Genomic DNA, 20,964 nt, shown 5'->3' with positions numbered 1-20,964 from the left:
TGGTTCTCTTAACAAGACCGTATTTTGTCCTCTTAACGAGGCCGTTTTTTGTTCTCTTATCGAGACTGCATTTGTTTTGTGATCATTCATAAAACAACATTCTTTCTGATATTGTAATAATTACTTTGCACTTATGCTGTATGATTAAAGACATATTTGTGCAATTAATTAAAAAAATTCATTATTATCACATTTTAAATGTGTACTTAAATATCATTTGCTAATACCAGCACAGTAATTATCTTCAACAGTGTTTATCATGGCACCTAAGCGGAAATCTACAGATTTGACGAAACGAACATCTGCCAAAAGAGGAAAATAATCTCAGGATACCTCAGTACCACAATCCAGTTCTCCTTCTACCATCTCTCCGGAGATTTTGGAAACCATTACAAAAGAGGTCACGGAAAAAGTCACCGCGAACCTGAAGGAGGGAATTTCGAATATGTTCAATGGTCTCCAGCCAACTGCCATCACTAGTCAGGGGAGCATTGCATGTGCATCAAGTACTAATTCAAATATCAATAGGGATAACGCAATACAAGAAACGGTCGAGGCAGCAATTGTTAATCAATCTGATAAGATAACATCAGGTAGGTCCAGCAGTGGTTTTGTTAGTACATCGGTCTCCATTGAAGCTCGTGTACCCGATAAATTGAAATCAAAGATTTGGTCAAAGCAGTACGTGGATTTTGGTAGTCTGCTACTCCGGAACAAACAAGGTAAGGGAAAACTTCCCCTTCAGGAAGAAAATTCAATGAAGCCAGGTATGCTTACAATTCACCAGGTGGAGAGAGAGGATACTGATGGAGAATTGTCTTCTATGAACGACTGGCTTACAGCTTGGAATAGGTATACAAGGCTATTTATTGCTTAAAGTATCCACACGAACAAGCTAAACTCGCAAAACATCTAGAAGCAGTCAGGGACATTGCAGAGAATTGAGTAAAACAATCCCCAGAGGAGCTTGTTTCCAGTTCCACTTAGGTAAGCAGTGCATTGCAGGTTTTTTCTGTCGTTTTCAGCACATGTGTTATAACCGTGGTGGCTCGCACCCTTTCATCCAGTGCATAAAACAGGTTCAGCGGCCCTTTCGTGTCCTACAAAAATTTAAGTATCAGTCACCACAACAAATCCATATTCGCCAATTCGTCTAGGTCACCCCCTCTTACCAAGCAAGGGCCCAACAACTATCAAACCAAAAAGACTTGCAGAATGGATGTCTGGTTACGACGATACTGACACAAACTACTTATTAAATGGTTTTTCAAATGGTTTTTCATTAGGTTTTGTTGGTGAATGTCCTGGTGTAGAATCTAAAAATTTTAGATCAGCTGTTATTTGTCCGGATTTAATTGAAAATATTCTTAAAGAAGTTTCATCGGGTAGAGTGTTAGGTCCATTTGATTCCAAACCATTTGTTGAAATACAATATTCCCCATTAAATTCAGTAGAGAAAAGGGTACCAGGTGAATATAGAATGATTCATCATTTATCTTATCCTAGAAACAAATCAGTTAACGATTGCATTCCACGCGAGGAATCATGTGTTCAATATTCTTCGGTTGGAGTTGCCATCAGTCACATCAAGAACTGTGGATAGCGATAAATAAACTGGGTATTTCGTGTATTTCTTATATGTTAGATGATTTTATATTTATCCACAATTGTCCCTTAACATGTGTTAGACAGTTGAAGGCATTTTTATCAATGTGTGTTGACATAGGCGTTCCAATATCCCTGGAGAAAACGTGTGGTCCTTTTCAGACTATAACTTACTTACTCTGAGCTGGATTCGTGCAAGATGGAGTCTAGGTTGCCTCAAGACAAAAGAGAAAGAGGATTTGAAAGTTTGGGAATGTTTTCTAGATAAATTCAATGGATCCTCGATTTTCCTCCCCGATAAGTGGTCAAGTTCGCATGAGCTTAAATTGTACACAGATGCAGCGGTATTCGTTAGTCAGTGGTTTTATGGAAACTGGGATAGTAATTGGCATTATAAAATTATTGCAGTCTTAGAACTTAAGGACGTTGTTTACTCAGGGATTGAGTTCTAAATCTGGATTGTTAAAAAATCCAATTTCATGAGTAAAATTTGTTTTAAATACAAAAAGTATTTATGAAATGAATTATTATTGACATAACAATTGATATGTTTACTAAATTATGGAATTAGACTCTGACAAAGTTTGACTTTTAGCAAAACAGAGGAAATTCGGATTAAATTTTTCAGATTTTGTTTTCCACTGAAATATTTTTGGTAGTACTATAATTTTTAAAGTTAAGATTTTATTTGGTAGTCAACATAATTTTGCATATTTTCTGTTGGTTTCATCTTGCTTTTTCCTTTAGATAATCGTATGGCACAAACTACAAAAATTTTGAAAAATGCTTAAAAATGATAAAAGACACCACATGTCAAAATTTTGATCATTGACCTCATATAACTTTTATGCCAGCAGAGAAAGGTCAATATACTTAGTTTAATACTATAAATGTTTTAGCGTTATCATCATTCAGTTTTTTGTTATATTGAATCAAAAATGGGTAGTAATTTGAAAACTGATAGAGGAAATTCGGACTAGAATATCTATAAAAATTGTGAATGAAAACTGAATGCTTTGTATCCATTTAATGTCACTGCCATTCATGAACTGTATTTCATTTGTTAAAAAGTTCAGCAATTTGTATTATTTTCACAGTTAAGAAAATCTCAATCATAGTGTAATTTTTTTATGGATTTTTCTTAAATTTTCAAAAATATTCAATGGCCATTACCTCAAAAAGTAGGTCATTGACCTACTTTTTTAAAAATGAAGAATAACACTACCATGTAAGATCTATAACACACAATAGTTGGTTTTTCATTATCATCAGTGGAATTTTTTTTCATTCTGAGTAAACGTCATCCTTAACTCAATAGGTGTGGCAATAAAAGTGTGGGGAAAAATGTTGACTAACAAATGTATTTTATTTAACACTGATAATAAGGCATTGGTGCATGTTATAAACAAACAAACATGTAAGGATAAAGATACCATGTCTCTTGTTCGCCAGCTCGTTGCTAGTTGTCTTGATTTTAATATTTTTTTTAAAGCAAAACATTTAACATCAAATGAAAATATACTATGTGACTTGCTTACTCGTTCCAAGGTGCAGCAATTCCTACAATTAGCACATTGGACCGACAAACAACCGGTCGAGATTCCCGGTCTTCCGCCTTATCCAAGTTGACCCTGGTTGTCTACAAACTCCTGAACTCCAGTTTGAACTCCAGTTCAACTTCATCATCATACACTCACGCATGGTCTACGTTTAGGAACTTTGCGGAAAAGTACAGTTTACGAACGGATATCCCCGTCCAACAACACATATCGGTTCTCTATGTTGCTATCTTATTCTCAAAAGACTACGCACCGTCGACGATAACATCTTATCTCTCGGCTATCAGTCACGTCCATATACTCAACGGCCTCCAAGATCCATGCTCATCATTTGTTGTACAAAAAGTAATAACTGGAGCTCGTAAGCTCAAACCGACAACTGATGTTAGAATACCAATAACTAGGGCTATTTTGCACAAACTCCTTGATTCATTACAATATACTATATCCAATTTATATGAAAAAAATCTATTGCGAGCAATGTTTTTGTTAGCTTTTATGGTTTTTTGAGAATCGGCGAAATTACATCCAGCTTAATTGTGCCAAATAAAAATTTGCTACATTTTAACCAAACTTCTATCATAAATGACACAATATTGATTAAATTTGTTTAATATAAGCATAGCCTGGGAAAACCTTTCTTTCTTACAATACATGGGGCTAATGATTCAGATTATTGTCCAGTGCAATGCCTTAAGAATTATATTAATCAAAGAGGAGTGCAAGATAGTCCTTTATTTTGCTACGAACCATGCACACCTGTGACGAGGATAAAATGTTCGGTGATTTTGAAGAATTATTTATCTTTTGATAATATCCAGATGGGGAAAATTACTAGTCATTCATTTCGAATTGGCATGTCTTCGCACTGCGCAGATTGCGGAATGAGCGACGGTAAAATTAGACTCCTGGGACGTTGGAAATCGGATGCCTTTGAATCGTATATCAGACCGGTTAATTCGTGTAATTAGATGCAATTACCCAGTCTGGTCAACACTGTGTTTACCTTGTTTAAGATGTTATCCAGAGCATATGTTTATCTCTGTCGACATTATTGTTGGGCTACGGATGGGCATTTGTTTATCCCTCCAGTTATATTTTTGTACATTATTATTTTGTTGCATTGAATATATGTTTATTTCACTGTATGTTTAGGAAGGTTAATGGTAATTAATTTGTTGTTCTAATATTGAAATAGCCAGGGTATATGTTTATCCCATTAGCTATGAGTTTGCTCTTTCCCACCAGTATTTTTTTCCTCTTATTTTTCCTTAGGGTCTGAACTTGATTAATACGTTTAACCAAGTCTTTGACGTTTTCAGACCACAAGGAATTGTTTGACGATATTACGTAACCAATTTTCGATTTCAGTTTCTCAATACAGCCAATTAATAAAATTCATATTTGTATATTATTATTAATCACGATTCGGAATTAATTATAGTTACATCATATTAAGATCAATTGCAGAATTGTGATACAATTCAATTAAAATTCAATTGTAGTATTACGTAATATAATTTTATATAATTTTACGCAATGTGTTGTTATGTAACAATTAAAGTCACGCTGGTGGCAAAGAGCAACATATACCATGTCTTGGTTTGATTATATACATTGTATTATGTATCGAAAGATGGAGGTAAGTAAAGTACATAAGTTAAAGCCCTTTCATACGGAAATCAATTATGGATAAATATAACTTGTATTCACTCTCTTCCGTATGAGATTTTTTGCGTATTGTCTTTGCTAACAAGAATGTGTAAGATTCATGATCTTTTAACAATCTTGGTCTTCTTTCATATGTCAAATGTCCAACTAAATGTAACACAAGTAACATATTTTTTCAGAATCCGCTTGATATTTTGCTGCATTTTTTGATGAAGATAAGAATATTTTTTGGAAATCTTTCTTAGTCTTCAAAAACAGTTTTAAAAAACAGGAAGAATGGCTGTTTTAGAAAAAGTCAGAGCTGTAGAAATGATTTTAGAGCATGTACTCACTTAAAATTTACTGTGAAATTGTTCTAAATAGTTGGCAATTTATACAAAATATATAATATAGTTGTCTTTGCTTTAGGGGCACGTTTTGCGATCAATTACAAAAAGGATCTCGAACGATCTTGGGGAAATTTAACAAAACCGGAAGTGATATTTAGTTCAGCAAGTAATTTTTTTACAATGAAACGAAACTGCTGATTTTTTTTGCTAACACCTCTATTGCATATTTGTGTGTTAGTAATACAATGATTCAAATATTAAATTCATTGCAAAGATATTGATTTTGCAAAGCTGATTCGGGAAAGATTTGACTAGTTTGAAAATTGGTTTTGACTTAGGAACATGTTTAATATCACATACTCAATCAAATCAAATAAAGATGCTAAAATAATAACGGCATCTTACTTATTTTTGTTTACACATTATGTTAAATCAAATAATGTACGTTTTTACGAATTATATTGATCACATTTAAAAACACGATCTCAAAAATGTCGTTCTCAATAATGTAAATAGAACACAAAAATAAGATTTGAATATATTGCCTATTTACATGCTTATTTTCTTTGTGGGGCTGAAACAATTCACCGGAATACGTCAGATTCAAATTTCGATTCACTGCTTCCATTTTCGGTTTAATTCAGCTTTTAAATCGGGTTCGGTTTATTACATCGGGTTTGGCCTGGCGATTGAGTTGTTCTATCCTATTGCGACAGATGCAAATAATAACGGCTCATGAAACATATCAAACTACAGAACCCACCTGCACCATATCAGTTAAATCTTGGTGATATGCTTACATTACCGATCAGACCCAACCTATCAGAACGTAAACCCCGACTAAACCCTGGTTTTACTTTCTGGGTTCAAACCAGGTTACCTTGAGCGGATAGAGAGTAAACCTAAAGAAAACCCATAGTGGTCAAAGAGAATAAACCCCGATCAGAAGTATACCGCTGAAAGCAGACGCTACATGTGTATTCGGAATATACAAGGGACAAGAAATACAGTCAGTACGATGAAAAGATAAAAAGACTGGTCTGCTTCTCACTTCAGTGCGTACAGTTGACCCCAAAAGCAATTCTTGAATAGTAAACCCAAATTAAACTCCGAGTAAACCCCGAGTGGAACCAAATTTTCAAAAAGCAGACCCAGGGTAAACTCCAAGTAAACCCCAAAAGTATATTCGGAGTTTAGTTGGGGTTTATTCTGGTGTAAGGTTTGGTCTAATCGGTAGTCTACTTCCTACCTAAAAAAGTAAAAAGTTGTATTTACGATTTGCAAATGAACTCTTCATGAGCTTTAAATCTATTAATTACTTCGTTGAAATCACACCACTAATCAACTGTCGGGTCAAATGGTCTGAGGTACTTGTCTGATAAGAGGCATTCCTTTTTGAATTTTTCAAACTTGAATGTGTGACCGTTCAAACAATAACAACGATGATAAAATACATCTGGACTTAAAGTCATTCTGATAGATGATTGTCAATGAAAGTTACCTTTGTTCTTTTCATTGTATTATCATGATTTATTGACCCAAATAATGCTTTAGTTTTCAAATTATCTGTTTACATTTTTTAATTAAATAAAAGTGTGACTTGCATTAATGATACCTGTCGTTCATTTGTTTGAATTGTTTTTTCTTAAACATCGATCGTCTTAAATCATGGCACAAGTATTGCACATTTGCAATACGTATTGTATCGTAAAATGGGTGTATCGTTTCAGCCTTTCTCCCCTGTCTATTATTCTTTAACCTAGGAATGTGGAATACGACAACGAAAAACAAGTCTTACATATAACAAACCCACGATGAATGTAATGACAAGTAGAATTAAAATAAAGTATTTCAAAAGTCCATATGTCTTTGACTCCTTTTCATTTGGTTTCTCCTGATGTGTGCTAGAGTTGGCTTGCCGTGTGAAGTCTGTAACCATTATAAAATGTCTGCAAACATTTTGATTCTATACATCTATAGTTCCGCTTTTGTTTAATTTGTGTCTCTATTTGAACTGCCAAATCGTGTTTTTTTTTAATCAATTCTTTTATGTCCTTTTTACATTTAAGTTTTCAAAGTTTCAGATGAAGAAAACTATTCTTACTGTTAAAACTTGTTGTTTGCGTTGTTAAATATACATTCTGATGTTTTGGTGACGTGGTATCATTAGTCAAATCTACAACCAAGCAAAAGATATTTTTATAATGGATACTAATTAAAAAAACATTCATCGGATTTAAAAAAAAGAATAGTATAGATAGTTTTTTTTTTCACAATCAGGTCAATGTCTACCGTATATATACACAAATTTAAAAATAAATGAAAATATTAATGGCTTTAGTCGAAATACAAACAAACACATCAGTTTTCTGTACGATTCCACACATATCCTGGACAGCATTTGAGGACACCTTCGGGACTATTCAAAAAAGAAGCTTTGCAAATGAATTTATCTACATGCGTATTAAAAAAAACTATAAAGAAACGTTGCATTAAATAAATAAATTCCAAAATTATTCTTTCTTAAAGCCTTTTTTGATACTGCATAATGTATAAGATTAATAAATCACTTACTGTGTGCAGACTTTCGAACTGGAAAAAACCAAACAAGATAAAAAGCAACACACGATTATTATCATCATGCCTAAAAACAACTGTTGCCATACACTGTTTTGTTTTGATAAAATATATTTTATACATTTTATTGGCGCCAAACAATATAATTTAACATGAAACTTCCCTTTCTTCAAATATATAATGAATAAAGGTTATACGGATGAATTTTATGGCTTTTAATTTGCGGTTAATTTAGCTGTCTAAATGTGGAAGTTTGTATTTTTAGTTTTGCTAGCATTTCCTTCCTGCAACGCGATTTAAATTGTCAAGAGTAATAAACTATAAATGGTATAGTCACAATTGTTAATGAATAAAAAAAAAACCAAAGCGACTCTCTATATACATAATTGTGTTTAGCATGTAAAATGCCTAAATGGTAGTCTGGTGGGTTTGATACATGTACTTAGTGCATGTACTTAGAGCCACATGCTCGATGTATAAAATCCTGGCTACGATTTAAGCACAGTGCATGCATACCACGACACTATTGTTATTGTTATGCTGACTGTTGAATATGTATTGACGTTTCATGTCGAGAAGCACATTTGACTGTTGTACATATATTGGTCATTAAAACAATCCCCAGACTAACATAGTATTGACGTTTTCAAAACATTTTATTAAAAATTTATTCTGGCAACAATAACAGTAATTCTAACCTTTATGCATTGGAATATATAGCCGTCAAATTTACCTTTAATAATAATTATTGAAGATGGTTTTATTGAATCCTGAAAATGGGAATTTTGACTGTCGAATTTCAGAATAGGAAGTCACTCAATGTGTTGCTTTCAGAGCCAATGCACACTTTATTATATTATTTGAATTATGACTGCCTATAGGCTCAGAAATAACTTAGATGTTAAGCTATATACTTGAAATAAGGTAAAATGATTCCTTGATACGAGTCACTATCATTTATACAGATTACACACCTAATACAACATTGACTTGGGCTGCCACAGGACCAACATGTCCTGTACATACACTTAAAGCATTCGACATACAACATACTCAAACATGAAGTACAAGTGTTGCATGCCATACTTCACAAAGTAATATAAGCCAAAGTGGCTCGTAGTTGTAATAATAGTTATATTGTACCTGAGGTGTCAAAGCAGTAGATGAACAAAAAGATAAATGTCTAATTGACTATGACCACTAACAGTACATGTAGCAGCTAGGTAACGGGGTTCAAACCCAGAATGGTTTAGAAGAGTACTAATTGTAGAATTTATTTTAGGGTTTATTTTCTCCCTAGCAAATCCAGCAGATTTTTAATTTTTTTTTCAAAGTATTAACTTCCAAGGATTCGTTCCGATACCATAATTTCATTATAGTTTTAACACTGTCCGATACCAAAATGCATCTTTATTTGTGAAAAGAATGTCTGTACCAGCATGTATTCTGGACAAATGTTTTACAAAAGACTGATCTAAACATAACTCAGAATCTTTGGCAAACTTCACTCTCCTGTACCTTCAATTTCGTTTGTAATACCTTGGTGATTTTTTTGATAATTCTGATGTTACCGTTTTACTGATTTTTTGTCCATTTGAATCAACTGTTACAGGTTAAGCGGGGTTTTTTTTGCCATAAATGAAAAACACCAGAACAAATTATTCAGGGTCGCAAAATATATTAATATAATAACATAGACGAAGATTCTGACCATTTCAAGCATTCAAGCTATCTCCGTTTTGAATACTCATTATTGAAAATAAAATGCAACTAGTTCTCGTATCTGCAGAATTTGTTGCTTTCAAGATAAATCCACCAATGAACAGCATATAAAAACTGTTTTGAATTAGTAGAACTTGTGCCAATCCAGACAGCTAAGCTCGCCACACGCAGTCAATTCTATCTGCTAAAATCACCCCCTCCCCAAATTGTACCATGATAGCTTATTAAGCCCTCATAATTTCTAGTAAATATTAAATATCTGGTCAGCTTAATTCCGACATCCTGACAACTTGTTATAAAAATGAATCACGTATTTGAACTTATGAATTAAGAAAATCCGCAATAATACTGATTCCAGACAATCCGAAAAACTTGTAATTCCAAAATTGCACAGTTCAGATAAATGAAACAGTTCCTTTTATAGACTAGAATTAATAATTAGAACTATACACTCTAAAAAGAATGGTCTTACATGATTGCTATACTATACCAATTCTACAACCAGGTTCATATTGCTTAATATCTGGGGTTATCTGAGGAATTATCAACTGAACGGGATGTTATCGAGGGACGATGCTGCTGAAACTGACTTATATTTATAAACTTCTTCAACCATTGAGTATTTTTCCTTTTCTGTCCGGACACGAACAACCAATCAAAAATATGTACGGATTTTTGGACATTCTGAACAGCTATCCTAGTTTTCGAAAAAATAAATTTAAATCATAATTAGACATTTTATTCCTATTCAAAGCCTAGTCCAACACGGACACATGTTTATATGTAAAAATACGCAAACAGCGTAAATTCACATCCTTGCGATATTGTACGTTAAAGGGGTTTTGAAATGAAAAGCTACAAAGTAGTGCGGGCATGAATATAATTAAACACGGAAGTTTGCTACGAAGACACAGTTCATCAATCGAGGAGACGACTGAAATCAATCGCAAATAAACCATGTCCAGGGTTAAAGCGGTATGTCAAACAGCATGTTCCATACAAAGTGTGATAGCTGTAACATAACGATTTCTCTCACAGAAAAAGCACTAAAATGGCATTTTCCTAAAAAGGGTGATCAATCTTGTATTGTCTTTCATTGAGACAACGTTTAACAGACGACCAACACCGCCATGTGTCTTTTCTAGAATGCTCTTTTATTGTCACACTATACACAAAAACATGCATGGTCGACCCGACCAATTCCGGATAACACAAATTACATCACATCCCCCCTCTTTACTTACTATGAAAATCACACACATTTAAATTTTAGAGTTTCTTAAAATTCAAAATTGTTTCTTCAAAATTATAATCAATTGGATTTCATAAGTAATATTTTTTTACAAACGAATAGTAGACGTACAAACATGAACACAAGTACATCAAGTTATTTCACATATTCTGATAGGTAGGCGGGTGGTCTCGAGATTCTTCCTGATCTGGTTACCGAGGGTTTGCTGTTTGCCACGGGATTTTCCTGACTTGAATGTGGGGTATTAACATTGGACACATCACCAGAATTTTCACTTTCACTTGGTACAGATTCACTCAATTGTGGTTCAACTTCTGGGGGTAACATCTGGAAGTTGGTTTCCCGCGATTTCAATATCTGGCTACGGTTTCTCCGAAGAGCTCTTCCATGTTGGTTCAATATGCTATATGAACGGTTTCCAAGGTTCTGTTGAATGACTCCTGGTTCCCAATTTCGATTTTCTGGATTCTGCATACGAATGATCTCTCTCTCTTCAATGTGCGGTAGTTTAGAACAGGTTCGGTCATGAAAATATTTCTGTTTCATCTGACGAAGTTGAAGTTTGGAGAGTTGAGATTCCAAAGGTTTTGGCTCCAACCATGTTCGAGTTGTAGGAATCTTTGAACGAAGACTTCTGTTCATCAACAGCTGTGCGGGTGATTTTCCAATTCCATCAATAGGTGTATTTCTGTACTCTAAGAGAGCAATATTTGGATCACCGTTGCTCTCTTCTGCCTTTTTGAGCAAGTTTTTAATGGTCTGGATGCAGCGCTCTGCCTGACCATTCGAACGTGGATAACGAGGGCTTGATGTTCTGTGTGCAAATTCCCAATCCGATGCAAAACACTTAAACTCATGGCAACTAAATTGCGGCCCATTGTCTGAAAATAGTTCTAGTGGTATGCCATTTCTAGCGAATACTGTTTTGCATGCTGCAATGGTAGATCGGGCTCGTAAATCTGGAAGTGGTATGATGTCTGGGTATTTCGAGTAATAATCCACCAATAACAAATAGTCTTTGCCCTTGAAATGAAAAATGTCTGCTCCAACCTTTGTCCAAGGAGTATTCGGTATTTCATGTGGAATTAGAGGTTGTTTGATGTTTGATTTTCGGAACGAGTTGCACACTCCACAAGACTGAATTAACTGTTCTATGTCATAGTTCATGTTCGGCCAAAATATTATGTTCCTGGCTCTCTGCTTAGTTTTCACGATACCAAGGTGAGGTTCATGCAGTTTGGTAAGCATCTGGCGCTGCAGTGATGATGGTATCATTACAGACTGTCCCTTGTACAATAGTCCATTCAGGACGGTAATTTCACCACGGTAGTTCCAGAACATCCTGACACAAGTTGGAACTTGTTCACGAGTCTCAGGCCATCCTACTCTAACAATGTCCGCTAATGTTTGAAACTGTTCATCGGCTTCTGTGGCATCCTTCAATTCTTGAAGCTTTTTCTCTGTCATTGGAAGTTCTTGTTCAATAAAGTTCACATCAATGTCCTCATCTACTAATGTCTCTTTGCACTCTTTCAAGAATGCTCTACTCAAAGCATCGGATATAAACATTTCTTTTCCAGGTACATATTTCAATTGTACATCATAGCGCTGTAAACGCATCAGCATTCTCTGTAGTCTTGGAGTAGCTTGGTATAATGGTTTGCGATGAATTGCTAACAACGGTTTGTGATCTGTTTCTATGGTAATCGAACGACCGTAAATATAATGGTGAAACTTTTCACATCCATATATAACTGCCAGCATCTCGCGTTCTATTTGTGCGTACCTCTGTTGAGTTTCAGTAAGAGCTCGTGAGGCATAAGCGACTGGTTGCCCATTTTGTAACAATACAGCACCCAATCCTTTGCAGCTAGCATCAACGGAAATTGTGACGTCCTTCTCAAGGTCATATATCTTTAACACAGGGGCTTGTGTCAGTATTTCTTTTAATCTAGCAAAACTGTCAACTTGTTCCTTTTCCCAGTGCCATACAACATCATTTTTGGTAAGTATCCGGAGTGGTTCCGAAACATCTGCTAAGTTTGGAATGAATTTGGACACATACTGCACTAGTCCCAGGAATCTGCGGACACCTTGTATGTCTGTTGGTTCCGGCATATTCACAATGGCCCGTACTTTCTCCGGATCCACCTTGAGTCCATCTTTCCCAATAATGTGACCGACGTACTTTACTTCAGGAACTCTAAGTTCAACTTTGTCCCTGTTGAGTTTGAGTCCTACTTTACGACAGCGTTCCAGCATACGAATAAGGTTTTCATCATGTTCCGCGTTGTTTTCTCCATGTACCAGTATATCGTCCACTAAACACTCAACACCAGGTAAGTCTGAAAATAGTTCTTGTACACGTTTTGAAAACACTTCTGAAGCTGACGAGATTCCGAAAGGAAGTCTCAGGTACCGGTATCTACCGAATAGTGTATTGAAGGTAAGTGCTTTAGAACTTTCCTCATCGAGCTGAATATGCCAAAAGCCATGTGTGGCATCAAATCTTGAGAAGACTTTGGCATTAGGCAGTCGTTCAATAATTTCTTCTACGGTCACTAGATGATAATGTTCTCTTTTAATGTGCTGATTCAAATCTTTTGGATCCACACATATGCGAATTTTTCCTGGTTTGCGTACTGTCACCATACTGTTGACCCAATCTGTTGGACCATCTTGTTTCGTTATCACGCCCAGATCTTCCATTCGCTTTAATTCATCTTGTACAGGTTTAAGTAACGCTGCGGGTATTTTCCTTGGTGGGTGAACCACTGGGTTTGCACTTTTGTCTATTTCAATGTGGTACTTTCCTGGTAGTTTTCCTAAACCACTAAAAATATCTGCATACTGTTCGATTAATTTGTCTTTTGACATAAACACGTCCTTGTCTATTGACTCTGCTGGTATGTGTTGTATTAATCCCAAACGAGCACATGTTTCTTTAGAAAGGATAGGAGTGCTTCCCTTGTTTGTGACATAAAACGGAAGTGTATGTTCCACTTTACGAATGCGGCATCTAATGTCAACTTTTCCATCTGGTTTCATGACGTCACCATTGTAGGTAATCAGGTTCACGTTCACACTCTGTAAGTGTTTCCGAGAAATCTGTAGCGAGTTGAATACATTTCGCGGTATTATGTTTGCTTGAGCCCCTGTATCCAGCTTGAATGTAACTGGTACATTGTTAATAGTCACAGATTCTGTCCACGGTAGCTCTTCATGAATACTGTCCACACTCACTGTGCCAAGGTATAGGTCCTCTTCCGTTTCCTCTAGCGAATGTACACTTGACTTAGATCCAGTCCTGCAATATTTAGCATAATGATTTGGGCTTTTACACTTGTAACAGAGTTTGTTGTATGCAAAGCATTTTCCCTTCTGATGTTGTCTACCACATCTGCCACATGGTTTGCCTGTGTGCGTACTTTGGACATTGGCTTTCTGTTTTCTGTGAGTCTCACTACTATTGTGCTGTTTTTCATGGTTATGCTTCTTGGATACAGCGTGAGCGGATACAGCTGCCACTGGTTCTTGGTGTAAGGTCTTCAACTGATGTTCTGATAATTCAGATGCTCTGCATATGTCTATACATTTAACGAGTGTTAAATCTGCTTCTCGCAAGAGTCTCGCTCTGCATGCTTCATTCGATATACCACATACTATTCTGTCCCGAATTAGCGACTCTTTCAAATCCCCGAATTCACACTGTAATGCTTTGTTTTTCAAGTCTGTGACATAGTTATCAATAGTCTCATGAGTTTCTTGTTTACGTGTGAAAAATATGTGACGTACATATGTCAAATTCTTACGTGGTTCGACGTAGTCCTGGAAGCATTGAATCAATACATCTAATTTATCTACATCCTCCTCCGGAATGTTGAATGTATTATAAATGCGTCTCGCTTCAACACCAGCAACATGTAAAAACGTAGCAACTTGTACCTTGCCTGCTTTCTCGTCGATTCCTGACGCGATCAAGTATAGGCGAAATCCTTGCAGCCATTCTTTCCAATTTTCGGCCAAGTTCCCTTCAAAACTTAAGTGCGACGGAGGTTTTAACTGCTCCATAACTCAGTGACTGTTCACTTCTGACACCATGTATTGTCTTTCATTGAGACAACGTTTAACAGACGACCAACACCGCCATGTGTCTTTTCTAGAATGCTCTTTTATTGTCACACTATACACAAAAACATGCATGGTCGACCCGACCAATTCCGGATAACACAAATTACATCACAAATCTAGTAAAAAAAAATGCTTAAAACAGTTATGATAATCATATATTCAATCGATAAAATGAAGGGTCAATTCAATGTCGTACAAATGTACAAAATGTACGGGGTAATGTCGAGACCCTCTGCTGGCAGTCAATGGTAGGGGACCCTCTTGCTAGTCGTCAATGGAGAGGAGATCCTCCAGCTGACAGAGTATTGCGGCAGAACTTCCTGGTTGACCTGGAACGGAAGGAGGATCGTTACGATGGCATGCACTCGATAATTAGGCTGTGAGCAGATTCCCTTCCTGATGCTTTGGAAGTGCTCTGAACCCACAGCAAGGACAACAGATAAAGCTTTCTTTTCTTATGAAGAGGCAACATGATCATGGAGGGGATTTCTGAAAAAAATATACCATGGAACAGGGATTTCGACTGCCTCACAAATGAAGAGATAATTTGGGGATTTCGAGCCGCCTTTGGAGTCAACGTGATGTAGACACTGATCACCTTACCCTCCAGACTGATGGTATTTTGCTGGTAGTCCCTGGTGAGGTCATGTCTGGAGGGGGAGTACTCTGGCTCTCTTGCTATCATCCTCATGCTCCTCACTGCAATTTGACACAAACATCTCGTTGTGGTCAATGAGGGAGAACTGGCCGCATCCCATCCCTGCTCTATTTCCTTTTTACGCCGCTTGTTGAGCTGATTTACCCTGATCCATCTCACCATTTCTGTCCTAGCCCGCACAGCTACATCATTCCTCCAAGAATTTGGCACGATCAGCCGCAGGTATTCTTGGGGTACACGGCTAACCAGAACCCATAGCCATTCGCCTCGGAAAAGAAATCAAATCAGAGGGAAGACCATTGGATAAAATCCTCTTCTCTGCCATGTGACTGTCTGTAACATGCACTCTAAAATCACTCATCCACCGCGGCGACTTCTTTTTTTTCCATCTTGGAGAGCCAGAAAGCACACAGGACCCGCATCCGTTCATGAGGCCTGGAATTCAGATGTTTTTTCCATTCTCTATTGGATTTAAATTTCTCTCGGCACAACTAGCAGGAAAATACTGAAAACGAAAACTAATAATACATGTACATCATATTATAAAGCATACAGATAAGAATAAGAGTCAGAATACGTGTGCATGTCGATGAGTGAAGCGGTACGTCAAACAACACGTTCCATACAGAGAACAATGTGTATGGGGTAGTGTCTAAACACGAATGGTAATTCAGAACATGTAAACACTAATATTTTGGTAAATCAAGTTTATGAATGATTTTTGATAGGTAAACAAGGAAATAATTGAACACGACATGAGGCATTTTAACTAGAATTGCATGTTTGATGTAATACACGATGGAAAATTAATAGAAATATTAAATTGATCATACATAACAGTTCCAATGTCCCGCATTCTTTTTTTTTTTTTTTTGCACATCAGGTTTTTGTGACCGAGTTATTTTTTGTAAATCGACTTATTGATTGTTGTTGTTTAGCGTACAAGAATCTTTTTTTTTTAAACTCCTTTAATTAGGCGTCGTAAAAGAAAGCACTTTGGAGACTCAGTGGTATCATATAATTACAAATGTTTGAAAGATAAGTATACAATATTATTACAAACTCCGACTTTGATATCCTTATCAACATTTGAACAATTGTTTAAATTTTATTAACTTACTGATTGTTTTATGTCATTGTTTGTAACTTCTTGTTATATATCCTAACACTAAGTACCTACTAGAGTCAGACAACTGCCAATATCAGTGTCGTGAGTTCGATAATCGATCGCCGCTCAAACTGATTTTTGTCTAAACACATGTCTTGCTCTTGTTCGGCAAAGTATGCTTACATGTACTCCAAATCCTTTGTGTGCTATGCAAAAATAGAGGAGTATTGAATATAAAGCGACAAATAAAACTGATAGGAGGCATGATAATATAGTTTCTGATCTACATGTAGATCTAAATTAGTTTAATAAATGTACCTTCTAATATTCAAAAAGTTAAGAACTTAGATTTTTTAAGGTCACCTGAGTAAACTCAGGTGACCTATTGCTATCCGTTTTCGTCCGTCGTCGTGCGTTAACGATTTTACATTTTTACTTCTTAAAAACTACAAGGCTGATTGTTATCATTTTGGTGTGAGGCATCTCTATGGTAAGAGGAATCTAAATTGTAAAATTGCTGGTTCTACCCTTCCCGAGGCGCCACAGGTTGGTCCAAATATTAAAAAAAAAAAGCCAAATTTTCAAAAATCTTCTTCTCTACTCCCACACATGTGAGGAAAAAACTGGTTGCATAGAAATGATGTCCATGAAGCCTTCTACCAAAATTGTGAAATTGATGGCCCCTGGGTCAGGAGTTCTTGCTCTAGGGTGGGGCCAATATGGTAATATAGTAAAAATGTATTAAATCTTAGAAAATCTTCTTCTCTACTCCCATATATATTTGTTAAAAACTAAATGCATGATTATGATGTCCATAAAGCCCTCTACCAAAATTGTGAAATGTATGACCCCTGGGTCAGGGGTTCAGGCTCGAGCTCTAGGGTGGGCCCAATGTGGCCATACAGTGTATAGTAAAAATGTATTAAATCTTTAAAATTCTTCCTCTTTACTCCCGTATATATTTGTAAAAAACTAAATACATGATTATGATGTCCATGAAGCCCTCTACCAAAATTGTGGAATCCATGGCCCCTGGGTCAGGAGTTCTGGCTCTAGGGTGGGGCCAATGTGGCCATATAGTAGAAATGTATTAAATCTTAGATCTTCTTCTCTTCACCAATATATATTTGTAAAATCTAAATAAATGATTATGATGTCCATGAAGCCCTCTACAAAAATTGTGAAATTCATGACCCCTGGGTCAGGGGTTCAGGCTCTAGGGTGGAGCTAATATGGCCATATAGTAATAATGTATTAAATCTTAGAAAATCTTCTCTTCTCCCATATATATTTGTTAAAAACAAATTTATGATTATGATGTCCATGAGACCTCTGCCAAAATTGTGAAATTCATGACCCCTGGGTCAGGGGTTCAGGCTCCAGGGTGGAGCCAATTTGGTCATCTAGTAAAAATGTTTTAAATCTTTAAAAAAAATCTTCTACTCTACACCTACACATGTGGGCAAAAAACTGAATACATGGTTATGATGTCCACTAACTCCTCTACCTAATTTGTGAAATTCATGACCCCTGGGTCAGGGGTTAAGGGCATGGGGGGGGGGGGGGGGCAATATAGTGTTGATGCATATAATGTTTAAAAATTTTCTTCTCTATTCTCACACATCTGTATAAAAACTGACTTATAATTATATTTACCAGGAAGTCCTTTACTGAAAATTTTAATTTTCAAGTCCCCTGGAGTATGGACTTTGACTCTAGGGCAGGGCCAAAATGGATGTATAGGTGTTAATGCATATAATGTCAAAAAATATATATTCTTTACTCCCACACACCTGAAAGGAAAAAACTGAATTCATGATTTTGTGGACTGATCTCTAAGTGTTTATTTATAAGAAGGGGGGGGGGGGGCATATTACTTTGCTGCTGTCTGTCGGTCGGTCGGTCAGTCCACCAACAGTTTCCGTTCATTTTCTTCGCAGAGGATGAACATATTGAAATGAAATTTGGTATACAGGTTTATCATGATAATATCTAGGTCAAGTTTGATATTAGGTACAATCGAGCAAGTTGTGGCCCTTTGACTTAGAAAAATTCCAGTTATTTGCAGTTTCCGCTCATTTTCCTCGCAGAGGATGAACATATTGAAATGAAATTTCAATATTTGGTATGATAGAGCAATTTTCGACAGAGTTTTGCGCCTTTGACTTAGAAAAATTCCACATATTTGCAGTTTACGTTCATTTTCTTTGTGGGTGTTTCTAAAGCCCGTTTCACAATTGGCGCACGACCACTTTACACCACTTTGCGATCGAATTTGTTGAGCTTTGCACGAGCTCTCGCAAACGTTGCACGGGCCCTCGCTTACGTTGCACGAGCTCTCGCATTCGTTGCATACGTTTTACTGGTCGCATCAAGTCTCCTCTGAATAGTGGACATGTACACTATTCAGACGCGATCCAAATAATCGCAGTGCAACGCACGAACATTAGTACGAACGTTTTACAACGTTTTGTGTACTCGCAAGAGTGATACACGATTTATGAAGATCGTAAAATAAATCGCTGGTGTTTATGCGTCTGTTTTGCGTATTCCATGTAATCTTGCAACGTTTTACTATCCTTGCACTCATTATCAGCCTCAATATGCCATGCTATGCTATTAGTATATATACCCTGTATAAGTATCTCTGTTTCAGAACAAAATTAACAATATTCATTTATTGCATGATGGTAACATTAATGCAATACACGTTTTATTCTACCAAGCAACATATGATTACACAAAATACGTTGAGTTCTCATAATGTTTTACTTTTCAACAGTTGCAACATTAACGTCGTGATTGTTTGATTTCCCATACAACTGTCTCACTTTTCTTTCATAAATCATAGATAGTTTAGTTGGTTCTGAGATATAAAGAGAATCATAATGATTACATATTTTTGATTTAATCATATTTGTCTACATCGTATGCTCATATCTACTTTTTCATTCCTATGATATCCCCCTGTCCCGTGACTTTCTAGACCAATCAGATATAATAGAATAATCATATTGAGGTATAATAATAAATGCTGGGTAGTGAAGAAATACCATCAACTCAAGATCATAACAATTTTGTAACGAACGTTGCAATGACCAAAATGACCTCCGAAAAACAATTCACACTATGCGCCAAGTCACTCGTGCATGACGAGACTTAAAGTTTCCGCAATGTCGGAAAACACAAACTTTAAGAAAATTATGTAGGGAAGCTAGAATATCGTTGTATTAAAAAAAAACTTTTGCTGTGAGTCACGACGTGCCCCAAATATCATTTTGAAAACACGGTTAGAAATTTCCTGAAGCTAGAACGTTTTCTGTTAGGTATGCCAATGTACACATCCTAACAACTGAATTAAGTAAATCAAAAGTTTTGGGGCGTTATGTCACCTTTTTTTAACTCTAAAATTATTCAATTTAAAATATATATTTTGCAAAAAAAAAAAGATTTGGCATAACTTTCATAGGGCTTTCTTTTTCTACTTACCTGTTTACCATTGTTTTGTTTTGGTTGTTTTATCTGCTGGTACTCATTATACACATTTTTATCTACTATACAACCATAATAAGCAGCATTATGCTATCTTTTATCCACTTTTAAGATAAGCACCTTATTTAAAGCTGCATTGAATAAGATCATACATGTATGTCATGATTATGTGTACCTTATAGAGAAGGCTTACATAAGCATTGCCTGCTGAATAATCCATTTATGTAATATCTTTATATAGTAAAATATTTTCAAATCAGATCAATTGCATAGAGATATTTTCTATCTTACATTTAGTATTTGTCCATGCAAAAACAATAGCTTAACATCAGTTAATAGAGCGAGTGTTGTTATTTTGTCACCATAAAGCGCGCTCCCGTGTACAGCAAGACGAGTATGCCAGCAAGGACAAAAAGACAAACAATGGTCGTCTTTATAGTGCTAACAGATTTGCCATGATGCCTCCTATCTTCGCATTCTTTTTTGTCAAAACCTAGAATATGATCAGAATGTATATAAAATGTATTATCTATGCTTGCAGTGTATTTTCTATCTATCTATCTATCTATTTATCTATCTCATACTTTTGTAAATAGTTTCTGTGTAAAATAACAACGAATAAACATGCTACATGTACATGTACTGTATCTAACCGTGAAAAAAGCTTTCGTGCGATCGGCCTATGGTGACGAGTAATCAAAACTATTCACCGGCGGCATTCGATTTCCCTTGTTTTTTAACTCGGAAAACATCTGTTGTAATCCGAGTCGCTACGTTAAATTCAGTGTCTAATATATTTATCATTAAAAAAAATCTGCATCGCCGACAAATAAAGTGTTCTTCGGTATGATAAAATACCT

At 35.9% G+C, this 20,964-nt stretch overlaps 1 long non-coding RNA gene across 3 annotated transcripts in view; it reads right to left on the bottom strand.

Moving 5' to 3' along the window:
* Window positions 1–5,763: 5,763 nt before the first annotated feature.
* Window positions 5,764–20,964, bottom strand: part of LOC105334379 (uncharacterized) — a 43,844-nt gene continuing 28,643 nt past the window's right edge. The window contains exons 1-4 of one of the 3 annotated variants that reach the window (XR_010709362.1): window positions 7,739–8,067; window positions 7,519–7,583; window positions 7,269–7,340; window positions 5,764–7,113 (exon numbers count right to left, since the gene is read on the bottom strand). This is a non-coding gene — a long non-coding RNA (uncharacterized lncRNA). Of the gene's footprint in view, window positions 7,114–7,268; window positions 7,341–7,518; window positions 7,584–7,738; window positions 8,068–20,964 lie in introns of those variants that run through there. The other 2 variants (XR_004603557.2, XR_010709363.1) reach the window with 2 other exon arrangements.

The sequence above is a fragment of the Magallana gigas genome, chromosome 9 (genome assembly GCF_963853765.1).
Source record: "Magallana gigas chromosome 9, xbMagGiga1.1, whole genome shotgun sequence".
NCBI lineage: Eukaryota > Metazoa > Mollusca > Bivalvia > Ostreida > Ostreidae > Magallana > Magallana gigas.
The sequence above is the reverse complement of the archived record's forward strand: the minus strand, read 5'-3'. Positions and strand labels throughout refer to the sequence as shown.